The 16,905-nt window shown below is 44.8% G+C and overlaps 1 long non-coding RNA gene across 1 annotated transcript in view; it reads right to left on the bottom strand.

Annotated features, from left to right (window-relative positions):
• Nucleotides 1-1,122: 1,122 nt before the first annotated feature.
• Nucleotides 1,123-16,905, bottom strand: part of LOC122926492 — a 33,959-nt gene continuing 18,176 nt past the window's right edge. Inside the window, exons 2-3 of the long non-coding RNA XR_006387676.1 lie at nt 2,186-2,391; nt 1,123-1,264 (exon numbers count right to left, since the gene is read on the bottom strand). This is a non-coding gene — a long non-coding RNA (uncharacterized LOC122926492). The remainder of the gene's footprint in view (nt 1,265-2,185; nt 2,392-16,905) is intronic.

Raw genomic sequence — 16,905 nt, 5'->3', positions numbered from 1 at the left:
AATCAGTTTGCATAGTGAATCCTCACCAAGTGTGTATATTAGTTATCTTAGGTTCAAATGCACTGCAGAGTTGCTTTCTCATTTTTACTGGTGGCCCAATTGGAGACAAGCTATAAAGAAATTTACACCTTTTTCCCAGTTCAAGTTCTCTCGACTGGCACTCCTGGTCTGAAATATCTATGGACTTTGTTACAGATCTACCTACTGGACAAAGATTAACTACTATGTGGGTACTTCGATTTGCCTCCGCGTTCTGGAGAGCAGTGAAGCAATATCCTTTGATCTTTTCTAAGGTCCATGAAGATAATGTGCCAGATCTTCTTCCCTGGGCTGAATTGCCCATAAGAAATAAGTGTCTGAGACAACAGAAAAATCTAATTTCCACACTGTCTATGGATGACAGTCTTGTCTACCATTGCCCATCTCCATTCTGAGTTGGGTTCCAGCCATGGAGGGGCCTTGTTTCGACATCCGTGACATCTGGACCGAGGTCTAAGCAAATCTGTCTGCAGTAAAGGCTAAAAATAGTGGAGACAGACGCACATGAACCACTTCTAACATTTCTCCAGGAGTCTGTAAGAAACTTTCTTCTAGATTCATTGTTCCTCTCAAAGTGATGAAACAAGTCATTTTTTATCTTGAATTGCCTCCTGGACCCCTTTTAGGGCCCCTAAAAGTTTTAATTTCCCTTTGCTCTGCCCGCTGGTCCTTAACAAATTCTCTACAGAAATTAAGACATTGCCTGTGTCCATGCAGGATCCCAATGTTGAATATGAAATCAACCAAATCCTGGATTGCAAGAAGGCTCATGGGAGGCTCGTCTATCTCATAGACTGGAATAGTTATGGTGCTAAAGAGAGCAATTTGGTTCCTTTGGCATACTCTGGGAAGGGGCCTTAAGGGGGAGGGGTACTGTTATTCACATTTCCCAGATCCAGTGCCTTGCACTGGGCAATCCTACCTCTCTGGCCAGCCTAGTCTTCTCTCCAGCAGCCTAGTGTTGGTTGCTATGGAAACTCGCACATCCAATATTATCAAAACAAATAGCTGAATATGTGTGTATATATCAAATAGCGCACCAAAAATATGAGAACACACATATAATTTAACATGATCCTTTATTGTTCAAAAGTCATACAAAACACAAAATCTGACATAATGCATAATTTAGCAGCAATGCAGGAAAGTGACATAGTGAAAAACGGTCACCCCTAGAAGCCACAAGAAGGTCATCGTATATGAGTCTCAATGGAGTGTGCAATCTCTGTAGAAAAAGACATAATGTCTGTTAATGCTAACTACATAAGAACACCCATTATGCTACAAACATACTTGCACAGGCCTATATACTCATACTGATAAACATATGCCAAGGATTCCAAACTAGAGATACCAAAGAAAGTGGTATGACACACTCTAAGCAGAGAGAAACAATGAAAAGGCGATAGCCAGTATACACAAGTAGCATTCAAACAGAGACTTATACAGACCAAGGGCTTCAGGAGGACGCCAACCTCGACGTGCGTTTCGCCTCGCTTCCTCTTGGATGCATATCCAACCCATTCAAACCCTTGCTATTTATAGCCCTTCTAATAGATTGTGTACCTCGTTTGCTGGAATGCAAATGATCTCCACCTGTGGACTGGAGGAAGAGCTCCGGTTTGAACGGCCAGTGAGAAACACATTCTCAAAGATGGCCTCCAAATCCTGCAAGACTTGTTACGGGCACATTCTGCTAAGGCTGTCGTATGATTATACACAATCACCTGACCGCCTAAACCGCACTTTAAGTGGTACCAGGGTAAACTGCGGCTGGTAAGTGCGCATGCCCCACACAGGGGGCGGGACCATCACAAGCCGCCCACTCCAATCCCCCAGTGAGCTCCGAGGTACACATAGCCACATACCTCGGGCTCTCGGCCGCAGCTTGTCACCACCGGCGCCATGATAATGATGGTGCAAAAGCATTTTCTCATAAAGTGGAAAGTGTAATGGCAAAAATACCATTCATTGTCATGATTCTCAATACACATACATTAATCAATACAAAAAAAAAATAATAATAATAATAAAAGTGAATCTCATGATTAAAAGATAAATACAGTGCAGAAGTGCTAAAGTGCTGAGTGCTCAGTGCAAAATGTGAACATGCAGTGCAAAGTGCAAAAAATACACAAATCAATACCTGAATAGAAGACACGACCCCATGGTCTATGCGTGGGCAATCTAAAACCTAACATCCACAATGCTCCCCTCAGTCCAGGTGTAATATCATCATATCAGAGGATAATTCATCCTAATGGCGTTCTTAATGACCACAGCTCCAAGTCTGACACTGATAAACGCAGATCAGCGATCCATAAATGCAGGACAGCAACCAAAATCAGATCTCTGAAACATAGCAAAGGTAGTTAGTCGGGAAGGTACAAAACTGTAGGAACAGTTAAAAACAGTGAAAACTTAATAAAACTACAAATGTTAAAACCTTGTTATATGCTTCAAGCACCGGCCCGGGTCAGAGGGCACCATCCAGCAAATCAAGGGCCCAGTCAAATACCACACCGCACACGGAGGGCTGAGGCAAAAACATTGCCCCTCCTACTTGCCCATATAGTAGATAAAAAAATAAAAAAAAAGGGTCAAAACTATTGTTCTCATTGAGTCCCCATGGTACCACCGTATTAAGAGTAAAGATCCATTTTGTCTCTTTTTGGCACAATATCTTCCTACAATCACCCCCTCTGGGGAAAATCATCACCTGATCGATGCCTTTATGTCTTTCTTTAAAATGTCTCGTTACGGACTGTAATTGTGCAAGATCCTCCTCATCTTTACCTGCCTCAATCGCTAGGACATGTTCCCTAAGGCCTCATGCACACGACCGTTGTTGCGTCCCGTGTCCGTTGTTCCGTTTTACGTGATTTTCTGCGGACCCATTGACTTTCAATGGGTCCGTGGAAAACTCGGCTAATGCACCGTTTGTCATCCGTGTCCGTGATCCGTGTTTCCAGTCCGTGAAAAAAATATGACCTGTCCTATTTTTTTCACTGACAACGGTTTGCGGACCTATTCAAGTCAATGGGTCAGTGAAAAAACATGGAGGCACACAAGATTGTCATCAGCGTCCGCATCCGTTTTTTTTCTATCATTTGCATGGCAAACTTGACTTAGATTTTTTTTTTTTACTTTCTTTCATGTCTGGAGGTCCTCCAAAAATAAAGGAAGACACACGGAAACAAAAACGGACACGGCTCACGGAACAACGGAACCCCTTTTTGCAGACTGCAAAACAATACTGTCGTGTGCATGAGGCCTTATTCTCCTCTTTAGTTGTCTGGACGTCATGCCAACATAAATCAGATTGCATGGGCACATAGCCCAATATATCGCTCCCACGGTGGTGCATGTTATTGGGTACATAATCCATATTGGCACAGGCAACGCACTTGCCACATTCCTTGTTTCCCCAAGGTATCCCCTTCGTTCCAAACAGTCCCAATTCCTTGCGGACATAATGACTCTGGACCAAGTGGTCCCTAAGGTTCTTAGCTCTTCGATGAGTTATTGAAGGATTGGTGCTATGGAAACTTGGCAACACACTAATGACATCACACCTTTGGATTTTTTTAAACCTACCTGGTTATTCAAAAGTTTCCTCAGCATTCTGCCTGCCTACCACATTGTTTAGCTCCATCGCTACTGACGATCTACATCATTCAGCTCTTTCACTACTCAAGCTCTGTTTCATCGTTCAGTTCCATCAGTACTTCAGTTCTGCTGCATTATTTTGCTCCATCACTACTTCAGCTCTGCTGCATCATTCAGTTCTTCTACTCCACCTATACTACATTGTCCAGCATCACTACTCTGCTACATCTTTCAGCCCCATTAGTCTTCAATGCTGCTAAATGTCCTATGCATGTCTTCTCTAGCTCTGATACATAATTCTGTACAATTCCACTACTTCAACACTGTTTCATCAGGAAAGCGCCTGTACTCCAGCTGTTTTGCATCTATTTTACATCAGAGCACTACGGAGCACTACTACTTCAGCTTTGTTTCATTATTAATCCAACTCTACCAACTTCGCAACACCTTCAGCTCTGCAGTAGAACTGGCATTGAGCAGGGGCGTAGGGGGTCCAAAGACCCTTGTGCCACATGTGAAGACTATGGTATTATAAAAAGTGCATGATATTCAAGTTACACCTCTGGCTAGAGGTAAGGGATTAGGTCAATAATTTGCCATGGGGGGAATGCCGTTTCAATTTTTGCCTCAGGCAGCGGGAAGGCTATGTTCTTCCCTGCCCCTGGACACAAAGCACTTAGAGAAGGGGGGCCCAAGCTGAACTCTTGCACCAGGGCCCATGAGCCTTTAGCTACGCCCCTGGCATTGAGTTACCAATTTAGCTACATCTCCAGTTCAGTTACTTCACCAACTCTTCTGTTTCTGTTCTTTTAGCCTTGCTGCATTAGTGCCACCAGTAAGTGCTATGTGAGACCTGCTCATCCAATCCAGAGGCTTCACAGATCCACCTCATCAGGTGAGCCATAACAGAAAGACATGCATGCAAAAAGCCATGTTGCAAAAATACGGGGGGTAGGCAACCTTCGGCACTGCAGCTGTTGTGAATCTACAACTCCCAGCATACATACTTGCTCTGCTCTTCTAAGAACTATCATAGAAATGATACAGCTGGAGTGCCGAACGTTGGTGACCCCTGTCCTAGCATGTTAAGTAATGGCTGTCCAGCAGACTGGTCCCTTTATAAAGTCATAACTAGGGTTGAGCAAACCCGAGTTCGTACTGAACTTTAGGATTTTTGGACCCCAAACTTTTATCCATCTGTTAGTTAGGTGGGCAGCGGTGTACATTTTATGCAAGCTCAGTGCACCAGCACTGCATATGTGCATTTGTACAAGCTTGAAATACTGCAATTATATTCTGGGTTAAAAAAATCACCCATTATTTGCAAGACCCTACATCTGTGGCCTATGCAGCATTTGTCAGTGTGAAATACAATTTTGAAATACTGCAATAATTTTCTGGGTTTAAAAAAGGACCCATTTTTGGCAATGCCTTACATATGGGGCCTATGCTGCATTTGTTAGTGTAAAATACAAGCTTGAAATACTGCAATAATATTCTGGGTTAAAAAAAAACACAAATTTTTGGCAATACCCTACATCTGGAGCCTTTGCTGCATCTGTCAGTGTGAAACACAAGCGTTAGATACCGCTGTTATATTCAGCTATTAAAAAAAAAAACACCCTTTTTGGGGAAAATACTAAATTTGCTGCATCTGTTATTTTTAAATACAAGCGTAAAATGCTGCAATAATGTTCTAGGTTTAAAAAAGCACACATTTTTGCCAATACCCTACATCTGGGACCTGTGCTGCATTTGTCAGTGTGAAATATAAGCTTGAAATACTGCAATAATTATCTGGGTTTTAAAAAAACACCCTTTTTGGGCAAAATATTAAATTTGCAGCATCTGTCAGTGTGAAATATAAGTGTTAGAAACCACTGTTATAATCTGTTAGTAAAAAAACACCCTTTTTGGCCAAAATTCTTAATTTGCATCTTTTGCTGCATCTGTCAGTGTGAAATAGACACGTTAGATACCACTGTTATATTCTGCTATTTAAAAAATACACCCATTTTGGGCAAAATACAATATTTGCGGCCTTTGCTGCATCTGTCTGTGTGAGATACACGCGTTAGATACTGCTGTTATATTATGCTATTAAGAAAACACCTATTTTGGGCAAAATACCAAATTTGCGGCCTTTGCTGCACCTGTCAGTGTTAAATACACGCGTTAGTTACTGCTGTTATATTCTGTTATTAAAAAATCACCTATTTTGGCCCAAATACTATTAAAAAAAACACCCTTGTTGGGCAAAACACTAAATTTGTGGGGTTTGCTGCATCTGTCAGTGCGAAATACAAGCGTTAGATACTGCTGTTATATTCTGTTATTAAAAAAAAACATCCTTTTTGGGCAAAATTCTAAATTTAGCGTGTTTATCATTGGGGGAGCAGTCCCACCGCATGTGGACCGCAGCAAACGACCATCCCGAGCAAGTAATGCATACAAAGGAGGACGCCAGCGCGGTCCACATGCACCACAAAAACATCCTAAACAAACAGGAGCATTGTGCGGATGAAAATACAATCAAATAAATCACTGAAAAAAACACCAAACAGATATACCACTGACTATACTAGCTGGTCATACAAGCAGATAATAAAATCTGAGACTTTTGCCAATATATTCCTGTCAGAAATGATGGGCTCCGATATCTTCCTGACAGGAATATATTGGCAAAAGTCTCAGCTTTTATTATCTGCTTGTATGACCAGCTAGTATAGTCAGTGGTATATCTGTTTGGTGTTTTTTTCAGTGATTTATATGATTGTATTTTCATCCGCACAATGCTCCTGTTTGTGTAGGATGTTTTTGTGGTGCATGTGGACCGCGCTGGCGTCCTCCTTTGTATGCATTACTTGCTCGGGATGGTCGTTTGCCGCGGTCCACATGCAGTGGGATTGCTCCCCCAATGATAAACACGCTACAGTGTTTGGGGTTTGAGCAGCTCCCCCATACTTGCCACGGTATTTTGTGGTTCACATGCGGTGGGACTGCTCGCCCAATGAAAGACACGCTACAGTGTTTGTGGTTGAGACAGTTCCCCCATATTGGCCACTATATTTTTGTGATGTTGTCAAATACTAAATTTGCGGCGTTTACTGCATCTGTCAGTGTGAAATACAAGCGTTATATACCAATGTTAAATTCTGCTAAGAAAAAAACACCAATTTTGGGCAAAATACTAATTTTGCATTGTTTTATGCATCTGTCATTGTTAAATACAAGCTTGAAATACTGCAATAATTTTATGGGTTGGAAAAAGCACCTATTTTTGGCAATACCCTACATCTGGGACCTATGCTGCATTTGTCAGTGTGAAATATAAGCTTGAAATACTGCAATAATTATCTGGGTTTTAAAAAACAACCTTTTTGGGCAAAATACTAAATTTGCAGCCTTTGCTGCATCTGTCAGTGTAAAAAATACAAGCGTTAGATACCACTGTTATATTCTGCTATTTAAAAAAAACACCCTTTTTGGGCAAAATACTAAATTTGCGGCATTTGCTGCATCTGTCATTGTTAAATACAAGCTTGAAATACTGCAATAATTTTCTGGGTTTAAAAAAGCACCCATTTTTGGCAATACCCTACATCTGGGGCCTATGCTGCATTTGTTAGTGTGAAATACAAGCGTTAAATACCACTGTTATATTCTGCTATTAAAAAAAACACCCTTTTCGGGCAAAATTCGAAATTTGCAGCTTTTGCTGCATCTGTCAGTGTGAAATACATGCGTTAGATACCACTGTTATATTCTGCTATTTAAAAAACACCCTTTTTGGGCAAAATACTAAATTTGCGGCGTTTGCTACATATGTCAGTGTGAAATACAAGCGTTAGATACTGCTGTTCTATTCTGTTATTTAAAAAACAACACCCATTTTGGGCAAAATACAATATTTGCAGCCTTTGCTGCATCTGTCAGTGTGAAATACACGCGTTAGATACTGGGGTTATATTGTGCTATTAACAAAACACCCATTTTGGGCCAAATACTAAATTTGCGGCCTTTGCTGCACCTGTCAGTGTGAAACACACGTGTTAGTTACTGCTGTTATATTCTGTTATTAAAAAATCACCTATTTTGGCCCAAATACTAAATTTGCAGCATTTGCTGCATCTGTCAGTGTGAAATACAAGCGTTAGATATGAATGTTAAATTCTGATATGAAAAAAACACCCATTTTGGGCAAAATACTAATTTTGCGGTGTTTGCTGCATCTGTCATTGTTAAATACAAGGTTGAAATACTGCAATCATTTTCTGGGTTTAAAAAAGCACCAATTTTTGGGCAAAATACTAAATTTGCGGCGTTTGCTGCATCTGTCATTGTTAAATATAAACTTGAAATACTGCAATAATTTTCTGGGTTTAAAAAAGCACCCATTTTTGGCAATACCCTACATCTGGGGCCTATGCTGCATATGTCAGTTTGAAATATAAGCTTGAGATATTGCAATAATTATCTGGGTTTTTAAAAACACCCTTTTTAGGGCAAAATACTAAATTTGCAGCCTTTGCTGCATCTGTTAATGTGAAATAGAAGCGTTAAATAACACTGTTATATTCTGCTATTAAAAAACCACCCTTTTTGGGCAAAATACTAAATTTGCGGCCTTTGCTGCATCTGTAAGTGTGAAATACTTGTGAATTAATCCGAGTAAATGTATCATTTTAAAGGAAAAATACGTTGATTCAAATTTTCACGGTGTCAACGAATCCCCAAAAAGTTGGGACAAGTAGCAATAAGAGGCTGGAAAAAGTAAATTTGAGCATAACGAAGAGCTGGAAGACCAATTAACACTAATTAGGTCAATTGGCAACATGATTGGGTATAAAAAGAGCTTCTCAGAGTGGCAGTGTCTCTCAGAAGCCAAGATGTGACCAATTCCCACAATGTTGCGCAGAAAGATAGTGGAGCAATATCAGAAAGGTGTTACCCAGCGAAAAATTGCAAAGCCTTTGCATCTATCATCATCAACTGTGCATAACATCATCCGAAGATTCAGAGAATCTGGAACAATCTCTGTGCGTAAGGGTCAAGGCCGTAAAACCATACTGGATGCCCGTGATCTCCAGGCCCTTAAACGACACTGCACCACAAACAGGAATGCTACTGTAAAGGAAATCACAGAATGGGCTCAGGAATACTTCCAGAAACCATTGTCAGTGAACACAATCCACCGTGCCATCCGCCGTTGCCAGCTGAAACTCTACAGTGCAAAGAAGAAGCCATTTCTAAGCAAGATCCACAAGCTCAGGCATTTTCACTGGGCCAGGGATCATTTAAAATGGAGTGTGGCAATGGAAGACTGTTCTGTGGTCAGACGAGTCACGATTCGAAGTTCTTTTTGGAAATCTGGGACGCCATGTCATCCAGACCAAAGAGGACAACCCAAGTTGTTATCAACGCTCAGTTCAGAAGCCTGCATCTCTGATGGCATGGGGTTGCATGAGTGCGTGTGGCATGGGCAGCTTGCATGTCTGGAAAGGCACCATCAATGCAGATAAATATATTCAGGTTCTAGAACAACATATGCTCCCATCCAGACGTCATCTCTTTCAGGGAAGACCCTGCATTTTTCAACAAGATAATGCCAGACCACATTCTGCATCAATCACAACATCATGGCTGCGTAGGAGAAGGATCCGGGTACTGAAATTGCCAGTCTGCAGTCCAGATCTTTCACCTATAGATAACATTTGGTGCATCATAAAGAGGAAGGTGCAACAAAGAAGGCCCAAGACGATTGAACAGTTAGAGGCCTGTATTAGACAAGAATGGGAGAGCATTCCTATTTCTAAACTTGACAAACTGGTCTCCTCGGTCCCCAGACGTCTGTTGAGTGTTGTAAGAAGAAGGGGAGATGCCACACAGTGGTGAAAATGGCCTTGTCCCAACTTTTTGGGGATTTGTTGACACCATGAAATTCTGATTCAACATATTTTTCCTTTAAAATGGTACATTTTCTCAGTTTAAACTTTTGTTCTGTGATTTATGTTCTATTCTGAATAAAATATTAGAAGTTGGCACCTCCACATCATTGCATTCAGTTTTTATTCACGATTTGTATAGTGTCCCAACTTTTTTGGAATCCAGTTTCTAAATTTGCAGCGTTTGCTGCATATGTCAGTGTGAAATACAAGCGTTAGATACTGCTGTTCTATTTTGTTGTTAAAAAAACAACACCCATTTTAGGCCAAATACTAAATTTGCAGACTTTGCTGCATCTGTCAGTGTGAAATACACGCATTAGATACTGCTGTATCTAAGATCCTAAATTTGCGGAGAATGAGGAGAGTTTTAATAAGGGACGTGGCCCCCGTTGTGGTGCTGGTGGTGGAGCTCCTGTTGTTGGGAGAGGACGTGGTCGATCTGTGCCAGCTACACGCACAAGTGAAATACCTTCCTCAGGTGCGAGTAGGCACCAGAACCTTCAGCGTTATTTGGTCGGGCCTAATGCGGCTCTACGAATGGTGAGGCCAGAACAAGTACAGGCGATAGTAGATTGGGTTGCTGACAGTGCCTCCAGTTCCTTCACATTGTCTCCCACCCAGTCTCCTGCTGAAAGATCAGAGTTAGCAGCTGCAGCCGATGTCCATCAGTCTTTCACCTCACCCCCTTGCAAATCAGCCAAGCAGTCTGAGCCCCAAGTCATGCAGCAGTCTCTTCTGCTTTTTGATGACTCTGATAGCAGTGTTTCCCAGGCCCATCCACATAGATCTGCCCCAGAAGTGGAAGAGATTCAGTGCACCGATGCCCAACCACTTATGTTTCAAGATGAGTACATGGGAGGACCACCGCAGCAGGTCTCGGATGATGATGATGAAACAAAGGTGCCAACTGCTGTGGCTTTCGAAAGTGTGCAGACCGACAAGGAGGGCAAGGGTGAAGACTGGGTGGAAGATGATGTGGAGGACGATGAGGTCCTCGACCCCACATGGAATCAAGGTCATGCGAGTGACCTGTGTAGTTCGGATGAAGAGGCAGTGGTCGCACAGAGCCACCACCACAGCAGAAGAGGGAGCAGGGTGCAAAAACAGAACGGCCATCCCCTAGACAGTATGCCTACTACTGCCCAACGCAGCAAGGGACCGAGCACACCAAAGCCAGCTCCAAGGAGTTCCCTGGCGTGGCAGTTCTTCAGACAATGTGCTGACGACAAGACACAAGTGGTTTGCACGCTGTGCAATCAGAGCATGAAGCGAGGCATATACGTTCTCAACTTGAGCACAACCTGTATGACCAGGCACCTAAGTGCAAAGCATGAGCTGCAGTGGAGTAGACACCTCAAAAACCAAGAAAGGTCTCTGGCTCCTCTTGCTTCCTCTTCTGCTGCAGTCTCTGCCTCTTCATCCAGCTCTGGAGTAACAGTGGCACCTGCCACCCCGCAAACAGAGGATCTGCCAGCAACACCACCTCCTGGGTCTCCAAGCATCTCCAAAATGTCCCACGGAAGCTCTCCATCTCCCAAACACTGGAGTCAGTGGCGTAGCTACAGGGGTCGCAGCGGTCGCAATTGCCGCAATTGCCTCTTATTCAAAATCCAGGCTAGGGCCCGCCCTAGGGGCAGTGGACGCGGCGCAGCAGCAGGCTGTTGGCGGCTCGCATGTCTGTCATGTCAGAGGGGGCAGGCGGGCGGCCGCAACATTGAGTGAGGTCTGACTGAGTGAGGAGGAGCCGGAGGCGTGGTTTCCGCGCATCTCCGGCTCCCAGTCAGATCAGACACTCAGAAGCAGGCGGCAGTGGCAGTGCGGACATGCGGTGGCTGCGGCGGCGAGGTGAGTTTTGAGACTGTCTAATTACTGGTGACAGACAGTGTCTCTACTCTGACTGAGTGGCAGGCGGCGGCAGCGCAGAGCCCAGGGCCCAGCTTGATGGGATTGGGAATGGAATGGGATTGGGTCTTGGGATCATGGAGTGAGTGGTGGGAGTCTGGGACTGGGACTCTGAATTCTGTGGGAGTGGGAATCTGTCTCTGTGGCTGAAGTGGTTACTGGGCACACTACTTACTGTGTGTGTGTGCCAGGCCCAAGGGTCAGACTCAGGCCGCAGGCAGGCAGTGTGTGGGCCTGCACCAGGCAGGGGCACTGGCCCCTGGCCTGGGCAGGCCAGGCAGTGACTGCTGTTACTCTGAGCCAGGAGAAGCAGTGCACTGCAAGCAAGTGTGCGTGCATGCCACTGTGCCAGGCAGCGGCCCAGGCCCCCAGCGTGATGCCCACTGTCTGTTGCTGACTGGTGCTGGGCACTTAAATTAATGACAGTGTGTGTGTGCCAGGGGGCAGGCCACAGGCAAGCAGTGTGTGCGCCTGCTGCCAGGCACGGGCACTGCCCCTGAGGTAGGCAGTGAGGGAGTCTGATGGGACTGACTTGTAAAAGTTAGATGAGAGAAAAAAGTCTGAGTGCACTCAGACTTTTCTCTCTCATCTAACTGAAGACGCATGGTAAGGCCCCATTCACACATCCGTAAGTGTTTTGCAAATCCACGGGCCCGTGGATCCGCAAAACACTGACATCGGTAATGTGCGATCCATAATTTGCGGACCGCAAATTGCCGACACTGCATAGAATATGCCTACTTTTGTCTGCAGATGCGGACAAGAGTAGGGCATGTTCTATTTTTTTTCGGGAACGGAATTGCGGACCCGGAAGTGCGGGTCCGCAACTCCGTGTCCAGGCTGCACATCGTGCAGCCCCATAGAAATCAATGGGCCCGCAATTCCGTTCCGCAAAATGCAGAACAGAATTGCGGACGTGTGAATGGGGCCTTATTGGTAGGTGCCAGACCAGATGTGACAACTCTAGACCCTCAGACTTTTCTATGCTCATGGCGGTGGGAGATCTAGGATGGGTGTTTGGGTGGGAGCTCTGGAAGGGGTGGTGGGAGGCCCGATAGATATGTGGGGGCTTGGGGGGCCCATAAATTTTTTTGCTATGGGGCCCATGCATTTCTAGCTACGCCCCTGACTGGAGTGGAAGAGGAAGTACCCCCCTACCTACCCGCGATCCCTGGCCCTGAATGCCAGCATTTCAAAATTACTGGCCTTTGAAATGCTGTCATTCCGTCTGGTGTAGACGGAGAGTTTTAAAAGCCTTATGGCGGTGGCTGGCCCACAGTATGTCGTGCCCAGCCGCCACTACTTTTCCAGGCGAGCCATCCCTTCCCTGCACAACCAAGTAGGGGACAAAATCAGGTGTCCACTGCGCAATGCCATCTGTGGCAAGGTCCAGCTAACTACAGATACATGGACCAGTAAGCACGGTCAGGGACGTTATATCTCTCTAACAGCACACTGGGTAAATGCAGTGGCAGCTGGGCCTGAGTCGGATAGCAGTTTGGCGCATGTCCTTCCACCACCGAGGATTGCAGGGCACTTCAGTTTGCCTCCTGTTGCTTCCTCCTCCTTCTACTCCGCTTCCTCATCCGGTCAGCGTAACACCATCACCACCAACTTCAGCACAGCGGGGGGTAAACAACAGCAGGCAGTTTTAAAACTTATCTGTTTGGGGGACAAACCCCACACCGCACAGGAGCTGTGGACCTGCATGGAACAACAGACCGATGAGTGGTTGGTGCCAGTGAGCCTCAAGCCCGGCCTGGTGGTGTGCGATAATGGGTGAAATCTCGTAGCAGCTCTGGGACTAGCCGATTTGACACACATCCCTTGCCTGGCGCATGTGCTGAATTTGGTGGTGCAGAGGTTCCTTAAAAATTACACTGATATATCAAAGCTGCTGAGGAAAGTGTGGGCCGTCTGTGCGCGCTTTCAGCGTTCTCACCCTGCTGCTGCTCGCCTGTCAGCGCTGCAGCGTAACTTGCCCACAAGCGACATGCGACATGCCCACAAGGTGGAACATCACCTTGCACATGCTGGCAAGACTGTGCGAGCAGCAGCAGGCGATAGTGGAGTTTCAGCTGCAGCACGCACGGGTGAGACAATCTGCAGAACAGTACCACTTCACCACCAATGACTGGGCCTCCATGCGAGACCTGTGTTCCTTGTTGCGCTGTTTCAAGTACTCCACCAACATGGCCAGTGCCGATAACGCCGTTCTCAGCGTTACTATCCCACTACTATGCCTCCTTGAAAAAACGCTTCTGGCGATGATGGAAGAGGATGTGGTACAGGAGGAGGAGGACGAAGAGGGATAATTTCATAGGGTTTCCAGCCAGTCATTCACAAGTGGCTCCGAGGGTGGGTTCCTGCACCCACAAACACCATGTACACAATAGTCCAGCCAGGGCACAGTTCTGGAGGATGACGAGGTGGAGGAGGAGGAGATGGAGGAGGAGGAACCGTGTTCACAGAAGGGTGGCACGCAAACCAGCTCATGGCCATCACTGGTGCGTGGCTGGGGGGATACAGAGAACACAGAAGATACACCTCCCACAGAGGACAGCTTTTCATGGGCAGCCTGGGACACATGAGCAATTACATGCTGCAGTGTCTCCGCAACGACCGCCGAGTTGCCCACATTCTAACTTGTGCTGATTACTGGCTGGCCACGCTGCTGGATCCCCGTTACAAGGACAACATACCGTCCTTAATTCCGTCACTGGAGCGTGATCGTAAGATGCACGAGTACAAGCGTACGCTGTTAGACACGCTGCTGGTGGCATTCCCACCTGACAGCGGGGACACAGTGTAAGCACAAGGCGAAGGCAGAGGAGGAAGAAGAGGTCACCAACGCAGCTGGGGCACCGCCAGCTCTTTAGAAGGCAGGGTTAGCAAGGCCGAAATGTGGAAAAGCTTTGTCAGCACACCACAACAACCATCATCACCAGCTGATATGGAACGTCTTAGCAGAAGGCAGCATTTCAGCAACATGGTGGAGCAGTATGTGTGCACACGCCCACACGTACTGAATGACGGGTCTGCCCCCTTCAACTTCTGGGTTTCCAAATTGGGCACCTGGCCTGTGCTTGCCCTTTATGCCTTGGAGGTTCTGGCCTGCCCTGCAGCCAGTGTATTGTCTGGAAGTGTGTTTAGCACTGCAGGGGGAGCTATCACAGACAAGTGCAGCCGCCTGTCCACAGCCAAAGTGGACAAGCTCACTTTCATTAAAATTAAGCAGGCATGGATCCCACAGGACTTGTCCGTAGCTTGTGCAGAATAGACATGTATACAGGCCTTACCCAGCCATTGTTATATTACAGCGCAATTGCTCATTGTTGTATTTTGGATATTTTAAACTCTTTTGGAGTGTACCCTAATTTAAACAAATAAAAAAATAAAACCAGTGTTGGCTATCTCGTCCTCCTCCACCGCCGCTTCCACCTACACTGCTATGTCTACCTCCTCCTCAAACTCCTACTCCATATGGACCTCCACCTCATAAATCAAGATTTTTTTTGTACGTATTATATTTTGTCATTTCACTAATTTGTCTGTTACATTTTCGGGTTAAATTCACAAATTTTTGCTGTGATATACCACTGCTATACCTAGCAGACAGGTAAAAAAAAAACATTAATTTGTCTATTACATATTCGGGTGAAATTCCCCAATTTTTGGGTGTGATATACCCCTGCTCTACCTAGTAGACAGGTAAAAACATTTCACTAATTTGTCTGTTACATTTTCAGGTGAAATTCACAAATTTTGGGCTGTGATATTGCCACCGCCAGCTCTCTGAGAAGGTCTGGCAGACGTTCTTCTGTACCTCTTGCATGATGCTCTCTGTTTTGGTTTCAATTTGTCATCTCTTTTCCTTCTCCCAGCTGTCACCTATTCACAATAATTGCCTCCCTTTATATTCCCTCCCATACTGCCTCACTTTGCGGTTTATACTACTTCCTGGATTGAAGTGATCACTGCTAGAGACTTCTGTTACTGCTTGTTCAGATAAGTCCTTTCTTGTATTGTGTTTCTTTGCTGGCTTGATTCTAGGTGACCCTGACTCCCTCTGTATTAAGTGCAGGTAGCCGGTGGTCATGTCCCCTCACTATTATAGGGTTTTCAGGTGTCACACAGTCTAGGTAGGAGGGCATGCAATCGTCTACCTCTGAGACCCTTGTATGTGCTTAGCAGTCAGGGTGAGATCTTAGGGTTTTACAGGGGTCACCTTTATGCTCCTTAGTTTGGGATCAAGCCAGTCGGATGTTTATCCATAACTTCCAGCTATCTGCAATATCATCTGTGACAGATATACCACTGCTTTAACTAGTAGACAGGTAAACAAATTTCACTAATTTGTCTGTTAAATATTCGGGTGAAATTGACCAATTTTTGGGTGTCATATACCCCTGCTCTACCTAGTAGACAGGTAAAAAGAATTCACTAATTTGTCTGTTACATTTTCGGGTGAAATTCACTTATTTTTGGTTGTGATATACCAGTGCTATACCTAGTAGACAGGTAAACAAATTTCACTAATTTGTCTGTTACATATTTGGGTGAAATTCACCAATTTGTGGGTGTGATATACCAGTGCTATACCTAGTAGACAGGTAAAAAAAATTTCACTAATTTGTCTGTTACATTTTTGGGTGAAATTCACCAATTTTTAGCTGTGATATACCACTGCTATACCTAGTACACAGGTAAAAACATTTCACTAATTTGTCTGTTACATTGTCGGGTGAAATTCACCAATTTTTGGCTGTGATATACCCCTGCTATACCTAGTAGACAGGTAAAAACATATCACTAATTTGTCAGTTACATTCTCGGGTGGAATTCACCAATTGCTATATACAAACCCCTGCTCTGCATAGGTGACAGGGAATTACATTTCTAAAATACTTCGGCTTCAATAATTTGTCCCACTTTTCCGTTCGATCAACATTTAATTTTATCCATTGACCTCCCTTGGATGTGGTCTCTCTTTCTCACGCTCCCTCCCTGGTGTGGAACCCTGATTCGCCAATAACTGTGATCAACATGGTAGGCTCAGAAAAGAACATTGAAAGTTGATAGAGAAGATATCCAAATGTATCACGGGGACGTGTGATCAGGCAGAAGTTATCTAGAGTCAACAAAGCGGCAGCCCGGCTTCTCCTATCTAACGTTTCCAAATCCAAAATACCCCAGTGACATTCCCTATAATTTTTTAGTAATCATTTCAATAACAGGGCATCTTAAGAGTCCTGTATTATTATTTATCGTCACTACCTCCCCGAGTCGGGAGTGGGTAATTGCCACGCGTCCCACCCTTTACTTTGATGCTTCTGCTTCAATAACTTCTCCCGCATTTCCGCTCGATTACCTTGCAGCCATTAACCTGCCTTGGATGTGGTATCCC

The sequence above is a fragment of the Bufo gargarizans genome, chromosome 2 (assembly GCF_014858855.1).
Source record: "Bufo gargarizans isolate SCDJY-AF-19 chromosome 2, ASM1485885v1, whole genome shotgun sequence".
NCBI lineage: Eukaryota > Metazoa > Chordata > Amphibia > Anura > Bufonidae > Bufo > Bufo gargarizans.
This window is presented reverse-complemented; position numbering and strand designations above follow the sequence as displayed.